Genomic DNA, 14,932 nt, shown 5'->3' on the forward strand with positions numbered 1-14,932 from the left:
CAGACCCAGCACACACACACACACACACACACACACACACACACACACACACACACAAAAACCCAGGCCAAGCAAGAGAGAAAGGAAGAAAGAAAAGAGAGTAAAGGAAGAAAAGGGATGCTGAGAGAAAGATGAAGAGAGGCAGAGGGAAATGGAGAGGGGGGGTGGTGGAGAGAAACGACGAGGGGCGGTATTGAACGCGAGATAGAAATCCCTTTTCTGTGCCCGGCTAGCTATTGTTTGGCTGTGTGGCTCACAAAGGCCATTAGCAGCAAACAGCAGGTTGGGATGAAAATTTAATGAAGGCTTTAATCATTATGAAAGGCCTGGAATATTACTGCTCTCTCTCTCTTTCTCTTACACACACACACACACACACACACACACACACACACACACTGCTTCCAGCTGGATCAATGACACACACACACACACACACACATTTGGAGTGTAGGAGCATTAACTCTAGGAGGGATGTGAACAAGGGGCCAAAGACACAAAATGGGTCAGAAAACGATAAACATCTTGAAAAAGAATGAGAAGCTTGACTTATCGAAGGCAAGCTTGGAGCTAGACGCAAACACATGTGCGCGCGCACACACACACACGCAGCTTAAGTTTGAAAGATATAGTTCTGTGTCTGTGGCTAGTGTTGCTCTACTTAGGCTAGATGAATGGAGAGTGGAAGATACTAGGTCAGTGTGTGTGTAAGCCTTTGGGAGCATGTATACTTATGTGTGTGTGTGTGTGTGTGTGTGTGTGTGTGTGTGTGTGTGTATTTGCATATGTATTTGTGACAGTGCATGTGTGTGTTATGGGGGAGCGTTTTGCATGCATGCAAGGTGTGTGTGTTGGCCTCTAATAAATGACTCGCCATGTTGTCCCCCATGGCCTGGCCCAACCATGCTCCACCGCTCCCCTGCTCTCTTCATTCATCTCCTGTCTTACTCCACCGGCCACCTGCTACCCTGGAGATACACACACACACACACATACGTGCAGATGCACTAACGCCGTCTTCAATAAATTCTTCCGGAGCGACAGGGAGGAACGGCTAAGATAAGAATGCCATGACACAGACTTGTGTATGTGTGTTTATGTGTTTGGACTTGAGGCTAGAGGCCGCCGGCGAGCTGCTCGTGCTGGAGCGTGTGTGTGTGTCATTACCTGGAATAATGAGAGCAGAGTGCAGAGCGTCGCGGGAGGCAAGGGGTCGAGAGGAGAGCTGGTGTTAAAGCCCGAGAGAGATGGCTGCACACACACCTGTGCAGCTGAACTCACACACACACCTGAACAGCTCCCTTGGACTTGCCATTTAACCCCTTTGTGACCCCTGTGCCACAAAGGACGGCCTGGTGATAATCTTTTAGACCGGCTGGGAAAAGACATCTGATGACAGACAGAATGAGATTATAAAGTGCAAAATAAAAGAAGAAGAAAATGAGGGGAATTAAAAGGAGGAGAAACATCACTAAATGGGGCACAGATGTTCCTCTCGGCCCCTGGAGTGGTGCCTCCGCTGCCCTGGACTTTCACCAGACACTCAGCCTCATTCCTCCTCCTCTCCTCTCCTCTCCTCTCCTCACCTCTCCTCTCCTCTCCTCTCTTCCTCTCTTCTTCTCTCCTCTCCTCTCCTCTCCTCTCTTCTCCTCTCTTCCTCTCTTCTTCTCTCCTCTCCTTTCCTCTCCTCTCCTCTCCTCTCCTCTCCTCTCCTCTCCTCTCCTCTTCTCTCCTCTCCTCTCTCTCTTCCTCTCTTCTTCTCTCCTCTCCTCTCCTCTCCTCTCCTCTCCTCTCCTCTCCTCTCCTCTCCTCTCCTCTCCTCCTCTCTGACTGTAAGTGGCTCACATCGACTGCCAGCTGAGCTCCATCTCTGGACCCGTCTGTTGACCCTCTGCTACCCAGCTACATCTACCCGTCACTGTTGCTCCGTGGCCTTTGGGACTTTTTATGTTTTCTCTATTTTCTTATGTGTAACGTCTGCTGTGAACAAGTCCTCCATTAGAATTGTGCTCTGACTGTATATATATCTGTAGCTGGATAAGCCTTTTAACATTGCATTTGGCCTAAATGATGTAAGTCATCCATCACTTTATGTGCAGTGTTGCCAGTTTTCAGTAGATTTTTGTTCCTGAAAATGACAGATTTTTTTTGCTTTTTATTTAAGTACAGCGGCCAAATCCCTCAGTTTTCTGGACTACCAGAGTCAACACTTCACTTCCTGTGAAAAAAACCTGTGATAGAAATTTTATTGATTCAGCAACAATTTAAAATGTATCACTGTAATGCCACCACCGTTTTCTACATTTTAGATTTAATCTCCTATAACACCTGATTGTAGCAATTAAAGCAGCAGTGTTTAGGATTTAGTGGCATCCAGAAGTGAGGATTCCAGATTGCAATCAGCTGAAACTTCTCCTTTTTGCCAAGTGTGAGCTCCTAATTAGGATTCCTTCAGTTTTCATTAATTAGCTTTTTTTTTTTTTTTTTTTTTTTTTTAACCAGGAGCCGAATTATTCGCAGAGGTCTCGTCCTTTTCAAAACAAGTAGACCAGGTGATTAAAAAACCTATAAATCAGTGTTTTTCCAATGCTGTTTAGCTAAAACGGGAAAGAGCTACTAACAAGAGTGGCCGACGTGATAACATGAAAACACAAATGGTCCTATCTAAAGTCTGTAGTATACTGTAGAAACATGGTGGTGCAGCATGGAGATCTCCCTGAATGAGGACCCACGCCATACGTAGGTATAAACGTCTGAGTAATCCAAAACCACAAGATCCTTATTTTCAGGTAATTGCACACCAAAAAATATACTCATTAAATATATTCCATTTCTGCCAACATATCCCCATAAATCCCACAAACTAGCCCTTTAAGATGTCCCACCGTAAGAAAAACAAGTAATTGATAATAGTAGTTGATTTGCCCACTTTCTTGTAAACTGACATCCAATTTGACATGATGATTGCCATATTCTCAAGAAAGAAAGCTTAGCGTCGTATATAATTTTGCACTGAGCTTGATTGTGTGGTTTTGTTGGTCACCACTCCTGGCAGTGATGTCATCCAGGTCACCAAATGGCAATATTCTTGTTGTTTTACTGAGCCACAGTGCAGCTCTGGGGTCAGACCCTGCCCTCTATACCACGCAGCCTTGACCTGAACACACGTGCAGGGAAACAAGGGATGCACTCATGCACGCACAGCCTTTGCACGCACACTCTCACGCACGATATTGCAGGTTTATAGCCGCACTGGCAACCTTGAGGTCAACCAGAATGGTGTTTTTATAGCTGAGCGTACTCGCTGCTCCAAGGCACTGGTTTCCATACTGAAAATGCCAACTCAATGACAGATGTCACACACACACATGCTCACACATGCACGCACAGCACTTCATCTATTTTCAAGACAGGGAGGGAACCCAGGGCTTGCTTTTAGAGAGCACTGAGGCATTTTATAGGACAGCACTTAGGCAAGGCCATTGTGCCACACAAGCACACAGTGGCCGGAGCTCCCTCACGCCTCCGTACACTCCAATGGGTGACAATGGGAAGGGCGGATACATTCTGCCAAGAAGGAGAGAGAGAGAGAGAAGGGTAAAAAGAGCCAGAGAAGTGGAGGGATCGAGGCAGTCTCTGGTTTATCCGTCCATGAGTCCACCCCCCTCCTTCACTTCGCTTAATCCTTCCACTGCTCCGCTATCTGGGGGGCTATGTCAAACACATGCACACACACTATAAACATCAACAATGGCATATAAAACCCAAGTCATCACATGGACCTGTGACTTTTAGGCACAGATGCCTAAGGGGAATTAGTGGACTGCAACACACACACACAGCAGCAGGTTCACAGCCCTAGCGTGGGAGCGGGCGAACGTCTTTATGTGATTTCCACCCTTTGTCGGTAATTAGTTAGTTGTATAAATTAACATGAAGTGCAGCAGGACTCTCACAGCCATTGTTTGTCGCGATCATTCTTCTCGCGCTGGGAAAAGGGAAGGCGAATGAAACAAACCAGAGGGGGAGGTTGAAAGAGAGATTTTTTTATTCACTACGGTGAAAAAGAAAGTTCAGGCGAGCCAGATGAAGCAAGATTTTGTCCTCCCGTTCGCCAATTAAAGGGCTCTAAATTCATGGTCAGCATTTGCTAAAGAGAAGTTGACATCATGCTTATGAGACTTACTCTGCTTTCAAACCCTTGTGAAGATGATTTGAACTGCGTGTGTTGTTTTTTTATTCTGCGCCTCCTATCCTGTGACCTGGCAGAGAAAAAGTAAATCTTCATGATTCTTTGCGCAGAAAGATCACAATATTGAAAGAGATAATCCTTTTGCACATATAAAACTCTCTTTGAAGCAGACGAAGAGCTCACGCTTCATGTCGCTCATCGAAGAGAACAGTTTTTTTTATTTATTGCTCTTTCCAGTTATTCAAGTGTCAGTTAACTTTCAAAATCATCACGGACATGGCTCACAATTCAAATCGAGTCAATTCGTGTTTCTTTTTTTTTTTCTTTTGTGGCATGAGAAACAGGCAACGTCATGGGGCGAACCTGAGGCCTATTGTGGGGCCGGCCATTGTTGGCTTGATGAAAGGCGCATTCAAGTCACTTTTCTTATTGAATTGTTTTGCAGTCTGCTTTTCAACGTGGCATTCTCTCTCTCAGCCTTGCACGAGACAATCGGTGGGATGAAACTCCTTTTTACCATTCTTCCCCATCCAGATGAGCGATATTAAGGAGATGAATAGTGTGCGTGTGCGTGTGTGTGTGTGTGCGTGTGTGTGTGTGTGTGTTTTGGGGGAAAAGCAGTGCCCCAGCTTTTGTCCGATACATGAGCATAAAGGGGGCTTAGAGAGAGGAGAGTGGGTCCTGTGGTTCTCCTGATGGTGTGTATGTGTCTGTGTGTGTTATTGGCCTCCCGGCGTGGTATTAAGTTAAGGACAAAGGCCTGAGGTTCATGAATCAGCCAGAGCTTCCATAGCTTGGCTATTGTGACCTACCCACAATATGACTGTCCTGCAGTACAGTGTGTGTAAGTGCATGTGTGTGTTCTTGTGTTGCTACCCGGTGATGAAGCAGGTAGGGGTGGATATTTATGTGTATTTCTTCACATTAGTAATATGCATTTCCTGTGTGTCATATGAATATGTTTGGGTGTCTGTGTGTGTATTTGTGTGAGTCAGACTGTCCCACATAAAAGCGTCCTGTCACCAACACCCAAATGTTAGACAGGCCTCAGTGTTTTGGCATCCACCCATTCACTTCTATTCAGCGCCACGTCCCATGACCAAATCAGTGGAATCCATGATTTATCTTTTCAGCTTTCTCATAAACTCACCCTGTTGTTGTGTTCTCTTCTATTTCTGCGATTTCCCTTTCTTGGGTCTTTTCTCCCATTGCCATGGTGAGACCGAGGAATGTTTTTATGCTGCAAAAAAAATGGCCGCAAGATGAATGAGTTTTGTGTAAAGTGCACTGACTTTTGTCCCTCAATTACTTTATCAAAAGGATATGAAATGCAGCAGAAAAATCTTCAAACTTTCCATCGAAGGCACTTAAAACACTCTGAGAAACACTGCGGAAAGGAATTGCTTCTTGGAGTTGAACCAGTTTTCAAAAGGCCAAACAATTGCACCCTCAAACATGTTACTTAACAGAAAATCATTGAGTTAGCAGATAACTCCACCAATCTTCCATTAAGTAGTTTACTGACATACCAGCAGTAACTTTGTGAGTAGGTGGATGTCAGATTTTGGAATGAAACGCTTGACTTTTCATCTTGACATGATGCCATAGCAAAATATAAAAACTTGTCACTTTGCCGTGAGCTTTCCAGACATTTCTGTTAAATGTTATAGTGTGTGTGCATGGAGGCATTTCTAAGTTTACTTTGAATATAGAGGCAGAACAGGTGGAAGTGGCTCATAAATTAGGCATTCATGACTTTATATACCATCTGCCTTTTTTTCATACAGTAGTTTTGTATTTAAGGCTTAAATATAGCTATATGTAACCCTTTATTTTACAGTCCTGCAGTATCCTAGAAAGTTCCCTGGAAAGAACTATGGAATTTGGTCCTAATTGAAAGAAAATAAGAGATAAAGGACAAGGTTATTGTAGTCAGAGTTGAGTTTACTGTCTTGAGTTTTAAATCTGTTACTACTCTTTGGGAAAAGCATCTAAAGCCAGGTTAATCTTCACTCATTACTTACTGATTATTTTAAATTATTCCTATGTTTTGAATTTTGTGCCTGCCGACAGTCAAATGTCACACTTTTGTGTATTAAGCTGACTTTCTGTGACTCTTACTTTGACTTACTTACATGAAGACTCCCTAGAGTCACGTTTTTTACCCGACAAAAAACCCATTGACACCTTCTAACATCCTGCTTTTAAATTCAGTGGGAAAGGTTACAATCAGCATTCACTCATTGGTCAGATGTCTCTGCATTAGTCACAGGTATTTATCAGCTCCAGCTACGATTGGCTCCAAACAGCCATAATGAAAATATGACACTCACGTAAACTTACCAACTTTAGCCCCCTTTCCGGTGTGATGCAGTGACACTATGCCTCAAAAAAAACCTTACATATCCATCCAAGCAGCACTCGAGCATCATTCAGTATTTAATCAGGACCGAGTTTGAGAGAGACTGAATAAGTAAGAGACAAAAGTAACCAGCATAACATTTTCACTGGCCTCCATGCTGCTCTCTACTGTATACTAACCTGTTTCCTGGCCTATCCGTGACGTCAAATGTGGCACACCAGAAAAAAACAAACAGAAAGGCATACTTTTTAACTGCAGAACCATGAACACGACTTTTGGAGGAAAAAGGGTGTAGGTTATTAATTAATTGGAATGAAAATACAAGAACAACACAAAACGTTTGACTAACGTTTGATGAAAATAAAGCATTACTGAACAATATTTTACATGTTAATGTAAATGTAATGTAATGTTTCATGAATCAATACTCAGACGAACCAGAAACCAATAGGAATAAAAACTTTAAGCAAATTAACCAGGTCAAATACATAAAAGTGGTATCCCAGGCAAGATGATAATATTCAAACAGATAAAAGTGAGATTGCATACAAACATGTATATGCATCTGCAGTACACATATGAATGCATTTGCTTGTGTTTATGTGACCTATATTAACATGTCCCACATTATAGGTGCACATCTACAATTTTATGGTGCCTTCATGGCAGCATGTAAGCTTACTGTAGGCTATAATGTACTTTAAATAGACTGTAAATAAGCTATACATTTGAGCTTATTAGCTGTGGCTGTTCTTGAAGAGACTGAGTTTGCGCATCTCTGTGCCCTAACTGCTACATACTGCATGTGACAGAGGCTACACCCCGGTTTCCTCCGTTTAATCCATAGGCTTGTGTGCAAAGTAGCACAATCTCCTTAGCACAAATTTACATCTCAGCTTCAACACACATGTAAGAGCATCAGAGCCCCCTATCACCCATGTCAGCAGTGTCCAGCGCAGGATTTAAGGCCTGACACGGTTGCAAAAAAGGGGTTTAACAGCCTGAGTGGAGGCGTGGGATTGGTGTGTATCACCACTTGTTTGAGTGTCTGCACACACAGCAGTAAAAACACTCATATACAGTATGTCGCCTTGCTTGGGATGACGAAAGCACCAGCCTGTGTGACCTGACTGAGGAGCTACCCGTGATGCATCAGGGATAGCAAATGGACACTCTCCAGCAGTCCACGTCATCACCACCCACGGGCCACCCTTACCGTTTCCGCTGCGTCTTATATGACAGATGTCAAGGTGGTTGTGTAGCTTTATCACTTCAGTCAGTCGGAGAGCAACAAGTCAGTCAGCTAGTTACTCAGTCTTTCAATATGTCAGCTAGTCAGTGAGCAATGGAAGCCATTTCAACAGTTGCCAAGAAGTCAGCCGCTCAGCTACTCAGACATCCACTCACTCAGCCGCTCTGTGAGCCAGTCACGGTTTCAGCTTCTGAAGCCACAGGGTCTATATTAATTAACCCCTGGCTTGCTGGTCAGAGGGCGGGTCTTGCAGATGAAGTGGTGGCGTCTGTGTTGTCAGCCTCAGGGGTTGCGACCCTGAGCCCACAGCGCGGCCCGGCCCTTATTTGAGCCAGATGTTGGAAGACAAGCATCCCCGTTCTCTCCACCCCCACCCCTTCACTCTTTTTCCTTTGCCAGCAGAGCAGCCATCACCAGCCACTCATCTCAGATTGTCCTCTGGATACATGGCTGCTGTTCTTCTTCGTCTGTCTGTCTGCCCCCCACCCCACCACCACTCCTCATCCCTCCTCTCTCCAGCCGTCCTCCCTCCCTGTGGGATCCCTCTATCCATCCATTCACCTCTACCCCTCCCTTCCCTCTATTTTCACCCCTCCCTCCTCGTTTGGCCCACTGCCCCTTTCCGCTTCGCTCAGGGGAAAGAGTGCCGTGTGTGTGTTGCCTGGCAGCGTGCCCGCTCTCATCGTCCCCCCGCTTCTCCTTTTCTCCTACCTCATCCTTCTCTCTCTTCTCCCTCTCATCCCTTGCTCTCCATCCGTGCCTTACCCTGTCTGTCCTCTCTGCTACCTTCCCTCCATCCCTCTTCTCCTACCTCCTTTTGTCCCCGTCACTCTCTCCACCTGCTTCTAATTACTCCCCCTCCATCTCTTTCACTCCCTGCCTCCATTCATACTTCGCTCTCCGTCTCTCTCCCTCCTCCTCCTCCTCCTCCCTCCCCCCCCTCGTCTCTTCCTCGGCTGGGCTCAGGAGCAGTGAACAGGTGTTGTCTCCTTTTGATTTGGGTGCGTTCGGATTAATGCTGTCAGCTCAGCTGTTAAAACAACTGCCACCGCCAGATGCCAGTCAGTTTGGGGCTGGAGCTGTCACCTACACACATACACACACACACTCACAAACATCCAAACATACGCACACTCAGATGCAAAGCATGCACACACAAAGGGTGACGTGCGCATGTACACACACACATACAGGGCCCTCTTGGCTCATTGTAATACCGACAAAGCAAATCAGCTGCTATACGCCAGTCTTGTCTGTAACCCAGGTGTGTGTTTCTGTTGCCTCTCCAAAACATCACAGTCAGTGGGTTTAAAAGGGACGTTTTGACATGATACTACAGTGATCATTAATACAAAGTCCTAGAGTTGCAGTAGACAACCCATCATTTAAAGGGCCTCATTGTAGGAATTAAGCATTCTCTCTTAATGATTTGCTTCTGAAATCAGCAAGTAAACCTTCAAAACGGCTTGTTTGTATTAGGTTGGCCCCGTTGGAGGAACTCTCCATTCCTAAGGCGACACATGATTTCTACCTTTCCACCCTCCTAAAACTCAGTTGTTCCTTTATTTTCTCCAAAACATCCATCCTGGCCCATCCGTACACACACCTGAGTCTCCTACATTACTCATCCCTCTTTTCTTGACTTTAAAGTCTGAGTAAAACAAAAATAAATATGTGTAATGAGTCTGGCACAACACATAAAAATGTGTTATTAACCACCCGGCCAAATATAAATTGTTAAAAAATCAACAAATACATAAAATGAGGTTTCAAAATCATGAAACAATGAGCAGTATTCTCCTCCTTGTGACGCAGGGGGCTTTATGTTCGCTAGTAACGTGAAAGCTCATATTATATCATATATTAGTGTCGCCTTTTAACCCAAACTGGCTACCTGGCCGCTGGCAGTTTCTGCTCACTGCTTTGTGCGTGTGCTTTATGCAAACGTAAGCTGATGAACGAGATTCTTTCACCAAGCACTGGCTCTCTCATTCTTCAGCTCAGGATGTGTATGTTACTTTGCTATTGGTTAAGCTGCTAACAAGACTGTTGCTGTGCGGCGGCTCGCTCTTCAGCTCAGGGGACGTTTGTGCTTTGCGCTGCTGAGTTAGCTGCTAGCAAGAGTCTGTTGATTTGTAGCTGCTCGTTATTTGTTTTTATAGATTTGGGGAAGGGATGATGGTAAAGATGGCTCAGGTGCGTCATTGAGAAGGCTTTTAGGTATTAGTATAGTATTTTTAGGTATAAGGTATAATACTTTCTAATATTTAGAACATGTTTAGAAAGAAATCCCTGATTTTGCTACACCTGGACCCTGTAACACCTGGATCAGTTTTCTCATTCTGGATTAAGATGCCTTTCACTAGCATTTAAACCACTGAAACACAAGAGCATTGGTTTGATTTCTTTTAGAAATACAAAAACAAAACAACTTGGCAAGAAATGTCCTGCAAATTATCTGAAAATTAGGAAGATAATTAGATATTATCAAAAAATGGGTAAAAAAAAGTCCAGAAAACTATTTTTTTTAGTTCTGTTATTTATATTTTTTAAAATTATGTTACTAAAAATATATTTTTAGCACTTTCTCAAGGTCATTTTCTTGTTTGTTTTTTGCACCTTTCTTTCTCCTTTTTTTTTTTTTTTTGCCTTTTTTTTGGGTAGTTTACTTGGAACATGTCTTGCTATTTTTTAAGGCCAGTTCTTGTTAAGTTGTTTCTCGCTCTCCTATGTTTGGGAAATGAATTAAGTTAATTTGCTCAGTTATCAAAGAGTTAAAGTTACCATAAAACTTTCACCTTATACATTTATGATTTGTCTCTGTGTGCGTTACCATTTTCTGATGCTTTTGTTGCACAGACTCTCGTCCTACGCTCACAGCCCTTTTGCTTGCTTAAATTTAGAATCCTTGTTATTGAAATTTGTGAGTAAAATGATGATTAACTATGAATATCAATGATCAGCGGTGTGTAAGAGGTGTGTAACAGTGCTATTTAAGGCTCCCTTGGACGTGGGTGGAGTTGCGAGCTTTCCTGTCCGTCCGTCTGTGTGCGTGTGTGTGTGTGTCATATGGTGGGTAGTGGGCTTCAAAGTGTTGATGCTGGTATCTGGGTCCATTTTATACAAAAACGCATTCATAGACACAAAGTATCGAGAGAAACATCCCACAATCAATTTTTTCTTTCTGGCAGATTTTTGATCTATCTTTATCTCTCTCTCTCTCTCTCTCTTTCTATCTCTCTCTCACTCCCTCCCTCTTTCTCACAAATTGAACTCATGTACTGTACTCATGTTTGTTTGCAAGCTTCACACTAGACAGTCTTGTGATGCTCGTTCAAGGAGCTGTCCACGCTGAGACACTGGACACTTGTTTGCTCGGTCATGTCGGTTTTTCTGACACACTCCTACACCCCAAAAGCACACACACCCAACGCACTCTAACATTGAGCCCTCTGTCTGGCTCTCCCTGCCCCCCGGTATCAGTTTACTTTGTGAAAACACGGGCAGACACAAGGTTTTCTAGACCACTAAACCGAACTGGACTGTGCCCCAGTTTAGCTCACGCCCTCCTCGTCCGTTTTTTTTGGTTAGTTTAATTACACTAACGAGGTTATGGCCAAGGTTATCATACCCGACTGTAGTCTCCAGTCTCCTCTGAGCCAAACGTTGTTATGACAATTAGCCCACTCAAAGAGTCATGGGTGTTTTGTCAGAGGAATGGTGGAGGGGGGGTCAAACACAGACAGGAATGTTCAGGAGGAAAAGAAGCACTGATGCAAGGAGCTGCGTCTGGGAGGAATAAACGCCAAAGAGTGTAGGAAATTTATCAATAATGTAAGTGTAATTGAACTGACACAGTTAACTCATACTGGTAAAGATACGAATAATCTGATAACCACAGGACTGATTTGATAAACATCCTAATGGTTCATTACATGCTGTGTACACGATTATATTTTTAATAAGTGTTTTGGTAGATATGCCAATCAAATTTAGACTTTAAGTATATCAAGTTTGAATCTCTGTACATTGATCTACATTTGTCATCTCTTCAGTGATTTAAAGCCATATTAGTCCTGAATCTACCAATAAGTGGGCATGCTAAGAGAATTTCTGATAGTCATAATTTGTTATAGAAAAAAAGTTAACAATCAGACAAAGTTTGTCTCAAAGGGGGTTGACATAAAGTGCTGCAGGGATGAGCTTTTTTTTGTTGGTCAGACAGAAAGTTAGTGTTGCCCTGGTCTCCTTGATAACAACCCGGTGGTATCATTCCATTCGATTTTGGATTATTGTGGTAAATACTACACATATGCTTAAACGTCAAAAGAAAACAGTTAATGATAGGGGTGTGAATCTTTCAGTATCTCATGATTCGATTCGATTTTGATTCTTGGGGGTCGCGATTCGATTTAGAATCAATTCTTGATTCAAAACCGATTTCCAATTCAAAATAAAGGAGGTGTAATTTCAGGATCTGGTCTGTTTTGCCAGTGGCATATTATGTTATGTAAGCAAAGTGTGTATGAAATTATGGAGGTTTTATTATTTACAAGCTTTTTTGTTGTAGAAAACCTTTCTCCCAAGTGTTGGGAATCAGAAAGTGAAAAAATAAACAGTCATTATGTTAGTTCAAAAAATGGACACACTTTTCCAAAAAAAGCCCCATTGTTTTTGTTTTTTTTGTTTGTTTGTTTGTTTTTGTAGTTGTGTTTGTGTATCCCATTATCTGTGCTATTCTGCAAAGCAGCTCCTATCTGTGATGCTGCAGAGGGCCACATCACACTCCTGACACTTCAGAGAGGGGCCTGATTCTCCTGCCTGCTCTGTCTGCAGTCAACACAGAGTTTACATCCATATGAGGCCCTGCTGCTTGTTAGACTGTCTCCTGATTTACCCTCGTCTCATTCTTAATATTATTGGGGTTTATTCTAATGCATGAGGCGCTACCAATAACACAGAGCGATAGATACAGTCGGATTAGGCCAATCACAGTGTAGTTTGCTCCACATGACGTAAGCGGATACAGAGCGTTGGTCGATCTTCCGATTGGACGACAAGACCAAAACAAACCTCTGACCTCTCTCCAAAGGAACTATGGGAAACCAATATGGCGTTTAGCATCGACGCTACTGTACTTTTATCGTCGAAATATGGATAAAATATGGACGGAAGACACACAATATCGGATCTATCATCATGTATTTATTGAACAAGGTCCCGTAAAAACACCCGAATTCCCAGACTGGATTCTGAGGCTCCTGAAAGAGCTACGATGCATCGGAGACATCCCTCTGAACGGGACAGCCGGCAGCTTTCACCGGCGAGAAAAGTAAGACGACCGACAAACGGTCTCAGAATGATTAAGACTTTTCTAAATGATAGAAATTTCAGAGGGTTAAGATAGACTATATTTAGTAAATAAAGTCTATAATCGATGTTTAGGATTTGACTCCAACCTGCTGCTCTTTGCTGAAAGTCATACTCTGTCTCCCTCTTTCACACCCAAGCTGTCCTATAAAGCAAAAAATCAAATACAATTACAAAATAACTTAAAGACGGGGAACTAAGAGTGCTTAAACGCTGTTCCCTGCACCACTCTTTTGACAAAGTGAACAGTGCATGTGTTAAATGACAACGCTCACCAAAGTCAAAAGGGGTCAAAACTCCAGCAATGCTTGTAATATTTAGAACAACATCCAGGAAGAACCCAGTGAAGATCACAAGCCAAAACATGTTGGTCTTGCAATAAAATTGCTCTACATATTACAAGTATTGCTGGAGTTTCGCCCCCTTTGACATATTTTCCATGCACCTTTGAAGGAGGTGAAATTGCGTCCCTCAGTCTGCTTTTTTAAATATTAACACAACTGCAATCTTAGAACGAACGTGTAGTAAAAGGTGGGATTAATAAGGAACACAAACTGAAGTAGCTTTTAGTCCCCAGTGGTGAAAAAAACTACATTTTTTATTATACAACTTCAATGGCATCTTTCATTAGATGCTGCCTGCCTCCCAAATGCCCACTTCTTTCAATCCCTACATCTCTGGTTTGTAATACGATAAAAAAAAGTTGAATTTAAGAGAAAAAAGTTTAAATTCACGTAAATATCATTATTACACCAACTCTGGTATTGTCATTTAATTTGAGCTCCTATTTGTTAGCCACAGATGGTTAAGTAATCTAAATGTGACCCAACCAGCAGCATCTGCCGTTATTGACGAGGCAAATCTCATCAACCAATCAAACGACGATGATCTTGCCAGGAAAATTGGGGAGTAGGAAAAGATTTACAGGGGGGAGACGTCAACATGAGCAAATAATTGGAGCATAGTGACTCTTAAGGCTCCAACAGGTCAGGCACACACACACACACACACACACACACACAGAAACACACACATGCTAGTCAGCAGAGCATTCCAGTGCTGTTTGGACTGTTGTTGCCATTGGTCTAATGGTTCTCACATGTCTGTCGCCCTGTCTTTGAGCAGCACCCAGGACAATGTGGGCTATTCTTAAGGCTTTACAACGCGCTCTGTCTCGGGCCGATCGCAGATGGAACAAACATTCACACATAGAGAAGAAAGACAGAAAGAGACAGAGAAGGATATCAAGACTCAAACAGACACATAAACAGAGGGAGAAGTGTGTGCGTGTGCGTCTGTTTGTGCTTGTCAACAGCGTCCGCGTTAACTGGAATAGGCGGGTCCCGCCTCCGCCGTCCGGCAAAGTAAAGCCACTCTAAAGCCAAGCCAACTGTCAATCAAGCAGCCAACACAGGGCCAAAACTATGATAGCATCAGAAATAACAGTCTTTACCCATCAGTCTCACATGCACAGACACACATGCGTGTGCACACACACACACACACACACAAGTGCAGTGGAGGTTAAAGTCACAGCTCAGCCTTGTTTGAATAGGCTTCTAACATGCAAAGCAACATTAGTGTGTCAGGAGTGTCTTGCTGTTCTGTCTGTCTCTCTGTCATTGCTTTGACAGGCAGACGAAAAATGTCACGACTCACAAGAGAAAACGCGGCACTCTGTGGGTGTGTGTGTGTGTGTGTGTGTGCTCTCCGTCTGTCTCTCGCGTAGTTAATGCGTGGGTCCGTTCCCCTCCTA

At 43.4% G+C, this 14,932-nt stretch overlaps 1 protein-coding gene across 9 annotated transcripts in view; it reads left to right on the forward strand.

Annotated features, from left to right (window-relative positions):
• The window catches only part of sox5 (SRY-box transcription factor 5), a 105,716-nt gene that overhangs the window by 24,728 nt on the left and 66,056 nt on the right, over positions 1-14,932 (forward strand). Inside the window, exon 1 of one of the 9 annotated variants that reach the window (XM_042511201.1) lies at positions 12,926-13,138. The exons of the other annotated variants lie outside the window; for them this stretch is intronic. The gene's annotated coding sequence lies outside the window, so the exon portion shown is untranslated. Of the gene's footprint in view, positions 1-12,925; positions 13,139-14,932 lie in introns of those variants that run through there. 9 annotated transcript variants of the gene reach the window in all.

Source organism: Plectropomus leopardus, chromosome 22 (assembly GCF_008729295.1).
Source record: "Plectropomus leopardus isolate mb chromosome 22, YSFRI_Pleo_2.0, whole genome shotgun sequence".
Lineage (NCBI taxonomy): Eukaryota > Metazoa > Chordata > Actinopteri > Perciformes > Serranidae > Plectropomus > Plectropomus leopardus.